Source organism: Monodelphis domestica, chromosome 3, assembly GCF_027887165.1.
Source record: "Monodelphis domestica isolate mMonDom1 chromosome 3, mMonDom1.pri, whole genome shotgun sequence".
NCBI classification, from domain to species: domain Eukaryota; kingdom Metazoa; phylum Chordata; class Mammalia; order Didelphimorphia; family Didelphidae; genus Monodelphis; species Monodelphis domestica.
The window spans coordinates 242,202,602-242,214,991 of NC_077229.1; the positions used below are offsets into that span (position 1 = coordinate 242,202,602).

Below are 12,390 nucleotides of genomic sequence, written 5' to 3' on the forward strand. Positions count from 1 at the left end.
AAGCAAATCATTCCCACAATGAACTTATATTCCAGGGAAGAGGATATGGATGTAAACTAATGATGCATATACAAGCATATCCAAAATAGTCAGTCCTGTATCTCTATCTAAACTCTATATTTCTTCAGAGTCTGGTCTATCTTCTAGTTCTTCAGTAAATCACCAAAACATCTTGTGCAGCACCGTTTCAGACCTTAATGAACACTTTGTGGAATGTGATTGAATGGATCAATCAATTCATTGTGGGAATTGTTTGCCATAAACTAGAGCTTTTTGACCTCAATAATCTTCACACATGGGAGGGAATGAAAAAGCAAATGTCTAATTAGAGTAGGATCTTCATTCTGAGGGAACTCATGGAGATGGTTTGGATTAGGTTCCATCTTATATTTGGATAAGAGATAAGAGACTTTAGTCTCTATCCAGGGCAAATATCTGCACTCTAGGGCAGCTTTCTCTCCTGGAGAAATATGCCAAAGATAATCCTTTATTCTTGGGGCTGACAGGAGTTGTCTATCACTTTATGCTCTTATTTTCCATATGCCTTTCGTCAGCTCATTTACTTTGGCCTCAATTTCGAGGTTTAGAGCCAAGCCAGGTCCTGGCTGCCCCCTTCATATTTTTGGCAATGCCCAGACTGACATTTATTTCTGAATTGTAACGGAAAAGGAAATATTTAAGGTTTTATATAAGCGGCGGCGGCGGCAGCAGCAGCTGTGAGTAACAAGAAGAGGGATGCTAGTCATAGCTGATTTTCACACTTAATTACTATAGTATAGCTCATGCCTTCATTCTTCTCATTGATGCCAGTCCCAGCCACGAGTGAGTTCAATATGGAATCTGTAATTCTACCCTCAAAAGGGGCTGAAAAAAACTTGGAAGAGGAGCAGATTTCTAAATATTTTTATTTGTTTATTGGTTCTATCTCTTTCTGGATAAGTGATGAAGTTGATATCTACAACATTCCTTACCTAAATGGGATGAACTATAAAATTGCTTTTTTAGTCCAGGGTCCTCCAATAGTATAAAAAATGGCTGCCAACCACCTCCAATGTATGGAGACCAAACAATGCTTTAAGAAGGTAAATGGTACAGGTATAAATTTTGCTTTTGCTTATTATGAGAAAGGGACAAAAAGAATTTTTACAATTATTTCATCACAGTGAGGACAATGAAAATACTTTAAATGTTTGTGCAATGTATTATTAGTCAACGAGACATTGTTCCCTCTTAAGACAACATAGGAGGTCAGGAGAGATCTCTAACACAGAGATAGAATCCACATGGATACAACACTAGCAATGGGACTTGGTAGTAGTGAAAAAAGCAGCAGAAACTTCAGGAGGTATCAAGCCAGAGAGAGTAAGGGGACTGGAAAATTTGTCAGAAAGAGATGACAGAGATTTCTGGACTAGCATTGGGCAAAGGACTCAACTCTGTTTGACAACTCCATTGACTAGACCCACTTTCAGTTCACATATCAATGGTAAAAAGGAGCACTTTTGGTTTAGAAGGAACAGGGACCAAGGGATTTGGGGCCCTTCATGTGCAAAGACTAGAGCCCAGACAATAATAACACTGATCATATCTCTCCTTGGATCACACCTTAATCACATATGGGAACAATAGAACCTAAAAGTCTGAAGATTGGGACAGTGACCCTCTGCCTGTCCTTCCCTCCATGCTGGGAACACTATTCAAATTTAACATAAAGTTCAAAGTCAAGAAATCGGCTGGGAAAACAGGCAAGCAACAACAAAACAAAAGAAGGTGACCATAAAAATCAATTGTGTTTACAGAGATGATTAAGACACAGCCTCAGAGAGAGCTGATGCCAAAACAGTTAACAACAAAGTCTCAAAGGGAGGAAAAAAGTGGATTGGACACAAGTTTAATAAGAATGGTTGTGGGAATAATTGCATAATGTAAATCTTAAAATTACTCAGAATATATCTTAGAAGATTTGGTTAAGCTATTCCCCTATTTTCTACAATGGAGGGACTTGGTCAGGAATGTATTGAGAACTTTTAAAATTACTCCACCCTGCTCAGACAGTGCCTTAGGGGAAGATAAAGTTGCAAACTCCTGATTGAACAATGAAAAGTCCACAACTAATACTTATAGTGAAGCAAAAACTCAAAGTTAGGTGGTCTATTTTTAGATCTAATACAGAAGGATGCTAAGTACCTATAAAGGTTAAATTAATCACTAAAAGGTCAAGCAACTTACAAAAAGGCAAGCTTAACAAAAGAGGTGTGAAGTACCCAGAAGATATAATCCACCCAGAGAAGATGAGAACTAAGAATGGGCAGTCCTGGGCAAAAGTGTCTACTATGATTGGTAGATGTGAAAATTTAGGGGAGGTGACATAAGAGAAAATTTCTTTAAAAGGAGAATTCAGTTCAGTTTGGTTTTTAGTTCAGTATGGAAGCTGAATTGGAAAAGGTCAGGAGTTCAGAGGAGGGTCTCTGAACTCAGTTCAGGAGTTGAGAATTTCAGTGAAAGACTAGAGCTTGCTTGGGGTGATCTTGTGGTGAGTCATAAAGACTGACTAGTCTCCCTTAAGGCTCAGGCCTAGGCCATTTGGCCTAGGTCCTTTCTACTATTTTCTTTCTCTCTCTCTCTTCCTTTAATTCCTTCATTTATATTAATTAAAATCTCCATAAAACCCAGCTGACTTGGGTATTTTCACATTTGGGAATTTTCCCATGGCGACCACTTATTTTTTATTTAAATCAAGACACTAAAAATTATCTTTATAGTTTGGCCGAAACCTTTACAGTTTTGGCAATTCACAGTCTTGGCAAACCATATTTTCATGGTTACAATAAAGAAATGACAGCAATGGAAGACAATTATGAAAAGATAATTAACAACTTAGTAAAAGAGGCATAAAATACTAAAGAAAATAACATCTTAAAAGCAGAATTAGCTAATTGATAAAAGAGATGAAAAATTTCACCAAAGAAAATAACTTCTTTGAAATTGGAATTGGGCAAGTAGGAGCTAAGGGTTCTGTGGGACATCAGGAAACAATAAAACAAAGTAAAACATAAAAACAAGAAAATATGAAATGTATCTTTGGAGAGATATATTAGGAAAAATAGTTTGGAAAAACAACTGGCCTCAAAAGTGAATTGAGGAAAAATAATTTAATATTTTAAAATTTTTATTTTAAAATATTTTTCCATGTTTAAATGATTAATTTTTCCCCTTCCCTCTTCCTTCCCCCCTTCAAGAGCCAACAAGCAATTACACTGGGTTGTACAATTGTTATCACTTGATATCTACTTCCATATTATTCATTTTTGCTATAGAGCGATCTTTTAAAGCCTAAACTCCAAATCACATACCCATATACACCTGTGATAAGTGATGTCATATGTTTTTATTTTTCTTTAATTTAATAATTATTGAACTACCTGAAAGCCATAATTAGAGAAAAAGTCAAGATATAATATTTTAAGAAATTATAAAACAAACCCACAGAATAAGAGGGTAAAATAAAAATAGACTTTACTGATTATCACCTGAGAGAGATCCCAAACTGAAAAATGCCAGAAATTGTATAGTTAAATTCCATAGTTCTCACATTAAAGGAAAAATACTTTAAGCAACCAGAAAGAAACCACTCAAATACAATGGAGTCACAGTCAAGATCACACAAGATTTAGAAGCAACATGTTAGACTAGAGACTTTGGAATGTAATACTTCAGGAATGAAAAAATCTAGAATTACAAATAGGAGTAATTGATCCAGAAAAAACAGATTATAATCCTTCAAGGAAAAAATGGATATTGAGTGAAATAGAGGACTTTCAAACATTCCTCATAAAAAAATCAGAGCTGAATAAAGACAGGATAAAAAGAGAGAGAAAGCAAGATAGAAGGAAATGTACAGTTAGAATCATAATAATGAGTGTGAAAAGGATGACATCACCAATGAAACTGAAGTAAATAGCAGAATGTATTAGATCTTACTATTCAACAGTATGTTGCTTTTAAGAAACATACTTGCTGGACTAATACCCAGAGAATTCTAAAACTGTGTATACCTTTAGACTGAGCAATACTATTGCTGGATCTGTTTCCCAAGATCAGGGAAAAAAGGGAAAGAATCTATTTGTTCTAAAATTTTATAGCGGATCTCTTTGTAGTGCAATGGAAATTGAGGGGATGTCCATCAATTGAGGAGTGGCTAGACAAATTATGGTATGTGATTTTGATGTAATACTACTATGCCCTAAGAAATGATTAGTAGAATAGTTTAAAAAAAACTTGGAAAGAACTATATGGGATAATGAACAGAACCAAGAGAACTTCATACACAGTTACAGAATTAATACTAGAAGAAAAAAAATTGTGAATGTTATCTCCAAAGAGTGAACTAAAAGGTCGAAATATGAAAGACTTAATTTGTATAAATATGTATGTCTTCCAGACATCTTCTATGATTCAGGGAAGGTGGGGAGTGTTTGGGACAATTGTGGATAAATTCTATTAATAAATAAACAAAATGTTTCTTGTAAACAATTTTTAAAAAAGAAATATATTTGGAATAGAGAGACACATAGAATTAAAATGAGTCTAGAGCAGAATCTATTCTGCTTCAGCTGAAGTAAAAAAAAGCAGAAGTAATTATCATGATCTCAGACAAAGAGAAAGGAAAAATAAACTTAATTAAATGAGATAGGGAAATTATATATTGCTAAATGGAACGATAAATAATGAAATAATAATGCTAAAATATATGTATTTAATGACAGCATCTAGATGTTTAAAGGAAAAGTTAAATGAGTTACATGAGGAAATAGATAATAAAATATGCTAGTGAGGGACCTCAACTTTTACCCCTTAGAGCTAGATAAATATAAACATAAATAAATGAGAAAGAAGTTAAGGAAGTGAAACGATTTTCTATAAAAGTTAGATATAGACCTCTGGAGAAAAATTGAATGGGAATAGAAATGTATATACTTTTTACTTTGCTGTATATGGCACAAAATCATATAAACAAATGCAGAAAAGCATGACTCAAGTACATATCTTTAATGCTATTATACAATAAAAACACTTAATAAAAGACCATGGAAATATTAAAATTCATTAGAAAGTAAATCATCTAATCTAGAAGAATGAGCATATTAAAGAAAATATAGAAATAATTTAATTTTAAAAATGAACAATATGAGACAACACACTAAAACTTGTGGGGTGTAGCTAATGTAGTATTTAGGAGAAAATTTATATCTTTAAATAATTAGATTAATTAAAGAAAGAGAAGTTCAATGAAATGGGCAAAAATTTAAAGAACAAAATGGAAATCCTTAGAATCAAAGGAGAGATGAGGAAAATAGGAAGTAAAAAAAAACAATTATTAAACTAATAACTAAAATTGGAAGCCATGTAAAAAATATTTTGTTTCTTTGTTACTTTAAAATACTCAGTTAACTTTATTCCTCCTTTTCTCTGCTCCTGCCATTTGAGAAGGCATCTTTTGACAAAAAGATATAGGCATATTTAAACCTCTGTCTTACTTATTTCTGTTTATCAACCTTTCCTCTGGAAGTGGTTGTACACAAAGCATTTTTCAAGCAATATTTATGTCTTCAGATATAATGTTCTCTTAGTTTTGCTCATTTCACACCTCATAATTTCATGTAATTTTTTTTATATTTTCCCAAAATTAACCTGCTTCTCATTTCTTATACAGTGGTAGTAGTCATCACAATTTTTTTAGCTATTCCCCAATTGATTGGTATCCCTTCAGTGTTTAGTTCTTTGTCACCACAAAGAGAACTACAATAAACATTTTAGAATATGTAAGTTCTTTTTTCTTTCCCCCTGATTTATTTATGAAATAAACCCAATAGTAGTAATATTTCTGAGTCAAAAGATATACACAGATTTGTATCTCTTTGAGCATAATTCCAGATCACTCTCCAAAATGGTTGGATCAGTTCACAATTCTCCCAATAGTGTATTAGTGTCCCCATTTCCCCAAATCCCCTTCATTTGTCAATTGGTTCTTTTATCATTCTTGCCAATCTGACAGATGTGAGATGACATCCCAGAATTGTTTTGATTTGTATTTCTCTAATCAATAATAATTAAGAGCATTTTTTCACACACATATAGCTTTTTTTTTTGGTAATTTAAAAACTGTCTATATCGTTTGACCATTTGTCAATTGGGGAATGACTCATATTCTCATATATTTGAACACATGCTTGTTTTATATAAAAAGCCAAAAATAGACAAACCATTGCTTAATTTGAGTAAAAGAAAGAAAAATCAAAATATTAGAAACAAAATGAAAAGGGTGAATGAACTATCAATGAAGATGAAATTAAAGCAATCAATAGTAGTTATTTTGCTCAATTTTATGCCACTAACTGAAAATCTAAGTGAAATACATTAATGCTTACAAAAATATAAAATTTTCATGTTAACAGATGAGAAAATAAACTAATAAGCAAACTTAATCCATATTAGAAAAAGAGATTGAAAAAGACATTTTAGTAGGAATGATTGTTATATTTTTCAAAAATTCTTTCTTCTTCTAATGAAGAGGAAAAAGAAAAGATTCTTTTCTATTGAAATTTTCTGTTGAAGAGGAAAAAGAAAAGACTCTTAAGAAAAATTCCCAAGATCTGATGTATTTACAAATGAATTTTACCAAACATTTAAGAAACAAATATTCCCAATAGCATACAAACTTTTTGAAAAAATAGATAAAGAAATTGTCCTACAAATTCCTTTTATGGAATAATTTTTTAAAAACTTTTATCTTCTATCTTAGAATTGATATAAGTATGGGTTCCAAGACAGAAGAGTTGTAAGGGCTAGGCAGTTAGATTAGGTGACTTGCCAAAGGTCACACAGCTAGAAAGTGTCTGAGATCATATTTGAATGCAAAATATCCTGTCCCCAGGCTTTGCTCCCTTTCCACTGAACCACTTAGCCCCCTCTTCCCCTTTATCAGTATGGTTTTGAGATCTAAATCAGGGAGACCAAAACATAGAAAATTATATGCAAATTTCCATAATGAATATTGATGCACAATTTTTAAATGAAATGCTAGCAAGGAGATTACAACATATAACAATGATCATAGCCTAATGAGCTGGTGGGAATTAAGCAACAATTCTAAATTTATTATACATTAGCATTACTGACCATATCAAAATTTCAATAGAAGAGCAAAACTTGTTTGACAAAATATAATAATCATTTCTATTAAAAACAATAGAAAGCATAAGTAGCATCTATCTAAAACCAAAACCAAACATTATCTGTAATGGGTATAAACTTTTCCAGTAATATCAGAGGTGAAGCAAAGGCTTCCATCATCACTACATTATACATTTCATTAGAAATTGTATGTGTAGCAAAAAGACAAGAATGAGAAATTGAAGGAATAAAAACAGGAAATGAAGAAATGGAACCATAATGTTTGTACATGATAATATAATGGCATACTTAGAGAACTATAGGGAATCAACTAAAAACTAGTTGAAATAATCAACAACTTTAGCAAAGTTTTAGGATGCAAAATAAACCCACATAAATCATCAGCTACTAATTAAATCCCCCAGAGAGACAAAAAGATAAATACCATTTAAAATAACTATAGGGGGCAGCTGGGTGGCTCAGTGGATTGAGAGTCAGGCCTAGAGACAGGAGGTCCCAGGTTCAAATCTGTCCTCAGACACTTCCCAGCTGTGTGACCCTGGGCAAGTCACTTAACCCCCATTGCCTAGCCCTTACCACTCTTCTGCCTATTGACTCCAAGATGGAAGGTGAGGGTTTTGAAAAAAAAATAACTGTAGACAATATAAAATAATTAGTGATATTTTACATATCTCAATGCCAAGGCAACCACAAGGACTATATGAGCCCATCTATGCAAGTCTTTCAAACAAATAAAAATAAATACAAACACCTGAAGAAATATTGTTTGCTAATGGATAAGATCTAACATAATAAAAATGACAATTCTACTATTTAATCATATCACATCAGTCAAAGAACCAAAGAATTATGTTATAGTGCTATAAAACATATAACAATTCTTCTAGAAGATGACTGAAAAGAATTATGAAGAAAGTCAGCATAGTAGTACTGGGTTTCAAACTATTGCAAAGCAGATGAAACCTATCTATTTCTGGTTAAATAGTAGTAGTAGATCAATAGAAGAGATTAGGTACACAATACACAGTAGGAAATGTCTATAGCAAATGAATATTTTGCAAACTCAAAGACCCACAGTTTTGGGGAAAGAACTCACAATTTGACAAAAATTACTGATAAAATTAGAAATTGATTTGATAGATACTGGTCAAAGACTGACATATAATGTATACCAAAATAAAGTTTAAATGGATAAATGATTTAAAGAGTGGTATAAGTAAATTGGGGGAATGTGGAAAATTGTACCTGTCAGATATATTGTTTTTTTTTTAATTTTATTTAGTCAATTTAGAACATTATTCCTTGGTTACAAGAATCATATACTATCCCTCCCTCCCCTATCCCCACCCTTTCTGTAGCTCATTCACAATTCCACTGGGTATTACATGTGTCCTTGATCAGAATCTATTTCCATGTTGTTGATGTTTGCACTGGGATGTTCATTTAGAGTCTCCATCCCCAACAATATGCCTTCAACCCATGTATTCAAGTAGTTGTTTTTCTTTAGTGTTTCTACTCCCACAATTTTTCTTCTGAATGTGGATAGTGTTCTTTCTTATAGATCTCTCCAGGTTGTTCAGGATCACTGCATTGCCACTAATGGAGAAATCCATTACATTCAATTGTACCACAGTGTATCAGTCTCGGTGTACAATGTTCTCCTGCTTCTGCTCGTTTTGCTCTGTATCAATTCCTGGAGATCATTCCAGTTCCCGTGGAATTCCTCCACTTTATTATTCCTTTGAGCACAATAGTATTCCATTACCAACACATACCACAATTTGTTCAGCCATTCCCCAATTGAAGGGCATCCCTTTATTTTCCATTTTTTTTGCCACCACAAAGAGTGCAGCTATGAATATTTTTGTACATGACTTTTTCCTTATTATCTCTTTTGGGTACAAACCCAGCTGGATCAACGGGCAGACAGTCTTTGGGTATAGTTCCAAATTGCCCTCCTGATTTGTTGGATCAATTCACAACTCCATCAGCAATGCATTAATGTCTCAACTTTGCCACATCCCCTCCAGCATTCATTACTTTCCGTTGCTGTTATGTTAGCCAATCTGCTAGGTTTGAGGTGGTACCTCAGAGTTGTTTTTATTGGCATCTCTATGATTATAAGAGATTTAAGACACTTTTTCATGTGCTTATTAATAGTTTTGATTTCTTTGATTGTAAATTTCCCATTTATCAATTGGAGAATGGCTTGATATTTTATAAAATTGATTTAGCTCTTTATAAATTTGAGTAATTAGACCTTTGTCAGAGGTTTTTGTTATGAAGATTGTTTCCCAATTGGTTGCTTCACTTCTAATTTTGGTTGCATTGGTTTTGTTTGTACAAAAACTTTTTAGTTTGATGTAATCAAAATTATTAATTTACATTTTGTGATTTTTTTTCCTAACTCTTACTTGGTTTTAAAATCTTTCCTTTCCCAAAGATCTGACATGTATACTATTCTGTGTTCACTTAATTTACTTATAGTTTTCTTCTTTATGTTCAAGTCATTGTAATGAAAAGAGTTACTCTGTCCATCAGTAATAATCAATAGAAACCAGAGTAACTCTTTTATTATATAATTTACCCATTCCGAGATTATCTTGGGGTAGGGCGTGAGATGTTGCTCCCATACTGTCTTCCAATTTTCCCAGCAGTTTTTATCAAATAGTGGATTTTGGTTCCCAAAGCTGCGTACTGTGGCCTTATCATAGACTGTCTTGCTGAGGTCACTTAACCCAAGTCGATTCCACTGATCTCTTTTCTGTCTCTTAGTCAGTACCATATGGTTTGTATAATATTGGCATTAGTTGTTCTTTGAATGTTTGATAGAATTCTCTTGTGAATCCATCAAGCCCTCGTGATTTTTCCTTAGGGAGTTCTTTGATGGCTTGTTCAATTTCTTTTTCTGATGTGGGATTATTTAAGTATTCTATTTCTTATTCTGTTAAACTGGGCAATTTATATTTTTTTGTAAATATTCATCCATATCACCTATATTGCCACATTTGTTGCCATATAATTGAGCAAAATAGTTTTTAACGATTGCCTTAATTTCCTCTTTATTGGAGGTAAGGTCTCACTTTTCATCTATGATACTGTTAATTTGGTTTTCTTTTTTCTTTTTTTTTTTTTAAATTAGATTGGCCAGTACTTTTTCTATTTTGTTTGTTTTTTCAAAATACCTGCTTCTAGTCTTATTTATTAGTTCAATAGTTCTTTCACTTTAGATTTTATTAATTTATCCCTTAATTTTTAGGATCTCTAATTTAGTTTTCATCTGGGGATTTTTGATTGGTTCGCGTTCAAGTTTTTTTGATTTGCATGTCCAATTCATTGACCTCTGCCCTCCCTAATCTGTTAATATATGAAGTCAAGGATATAAATTTCCCCCTGAGTACTGCTTTGCCTGCATTCCATAGATTTTGAAAGGATGTCTCATCATTGTCATTTTCCTCAATGAAATTATTAATTGTTTCTATGATTTGTTCTCTAACTAATCGGTTTTGGAGAAGCATATTATTTAATTTCCAATTAATTTTTGATTTGCCTCTCCATGAACCCTTACCGATCATTATTTTTATTGCCTTATGATATGAAAAGGTTGCATTTATTATTTCTGCTTTTCTGAATTTGTTTGCCATGCTTTTATGCCTTAGTATGTGGTCAATCTTTGTGGATGTACCATGTGCTGCTGAAAAGAAGGTATGTTCCTTTTTGTCCCTTTTCATTTTTCTCCATATATCTATTAACTCTAATTTTTCCAAGATTTCATTCATATCTCTTACCTCTTTCTTATTTATTTTTTGATTTGATTTATCTAAATTTGATAGTGGTAAGTCCAGATCTCCTACTATTATAGTTTTACTATCTATTTCCTCCTTCAACTTCATTAGTTTCTCCTTTAGAAATTTGGATTCTATACCATTTGGTGCATACATATTGATTAGTGATATTTCCTCATTGTCTATACTTCCTTTTATAAGGATGTAGTTACCTTCCCTATCCCTTTTAATCAGATCTATTTTTACTTTGGCTTTGTCAGATATCATGACTGCAACTCCTGCCTTCTTTCTATCAATTGAGGTCCAATAGGTTTTGCTCCAACCTTTAATTCTAATCTTGTGCATGTCTACCCACCTCAAGTGTATTTCCTGCAGACAACATATGGTAGGATTTTGATTTCTAATCCACTCTCCTATTTGTTTTCATTTTATTGGTGAGTTCATTCCATTCAAATTCAAAGGTATTATTGCCACTTGTGTATTCCCCAGCATTTTGATATTCTCTCCTAGTTCTGTCCTTTCTTCTTTGCTTTTGATCAGTCTCCCTAATCCCCGCCCTTATTAAGCTTCCCTTTCTGCCCCCTCACTTTTTGTTCCCTTCTTATTTTTTAGGGTCTGTTAAGTTCCTTCCCCCCTCTTTCCATCGCTTTTTGTACTCCCTGCTTCCTTAACCCCCTTAGTTTTCCCTTCTTACTTTCCCTGTAGGTTAAGATAGAATTCAATACCCCAATAGATCTAGATGCTCTTCCCTCTCAGAATTAATTTCACTGAGAGTAAGGTTTAAGTATTACCTGTTAGCACTCTCTTCCTCTCCTTCTTATAAGAGTATACTTCCCCTCCCCTTGCCATGTTTATCTTTGTGTGCTAAAGATTATCCTATTTATTTTATTTCTTCAAGTATCTCTTGGTGCCATCTTCGATTTCCCCCTCCCTTTTTCTTTTTTTGTATATCATCTTATAGCACTCATTACTCCAATCTCTTCCTGTGAATTAGTCCTTTAATTACTATAAGAGTGAATATAATTTTGTCAGATATATTGTTCAGGGAAGTGTTTATGATCAAACAAGAGATAGACCTTTGGAAGCTACTGGATACATTTCATTGCATAAAATTAAAAAAAAAAGGTTTTACACAAAAATATTTATTCAAAATTAGCAGGAAAAAGAAACTAGGAAAGTTTTTCTGATAAAATCTTCATTTAAAATACAAAGACAACTGAGCCTTAATTTATAAAAGGAGAAGTCATTCTCCAATTGATAAATGGTCAAAGGAGAGGAACAGGCACTTTTTAGAGGTAGAAATAAAAGCTATCAATAATCATATTAAAATTGTTCTAAATCACAATTGATTAAAGAAATGAAAATTAAAACAACTGAGATATATTTCTTGCCTATTAAATTGGCTAACATA

General features: G+C 32.9%; 1 protein-coding gene across 1 annotated transcript in view; it reads left to right on the plus strand.

Moving 5' to 3' along the window:
• Positions 1 to 12,390, plus strand: part of CD226 (CD226 molecule) — a 103,505-nt gene that overhangs the window by 64,454 nt on the left and 26,661 nt on the right. The window lies entirely within an intron of this gene.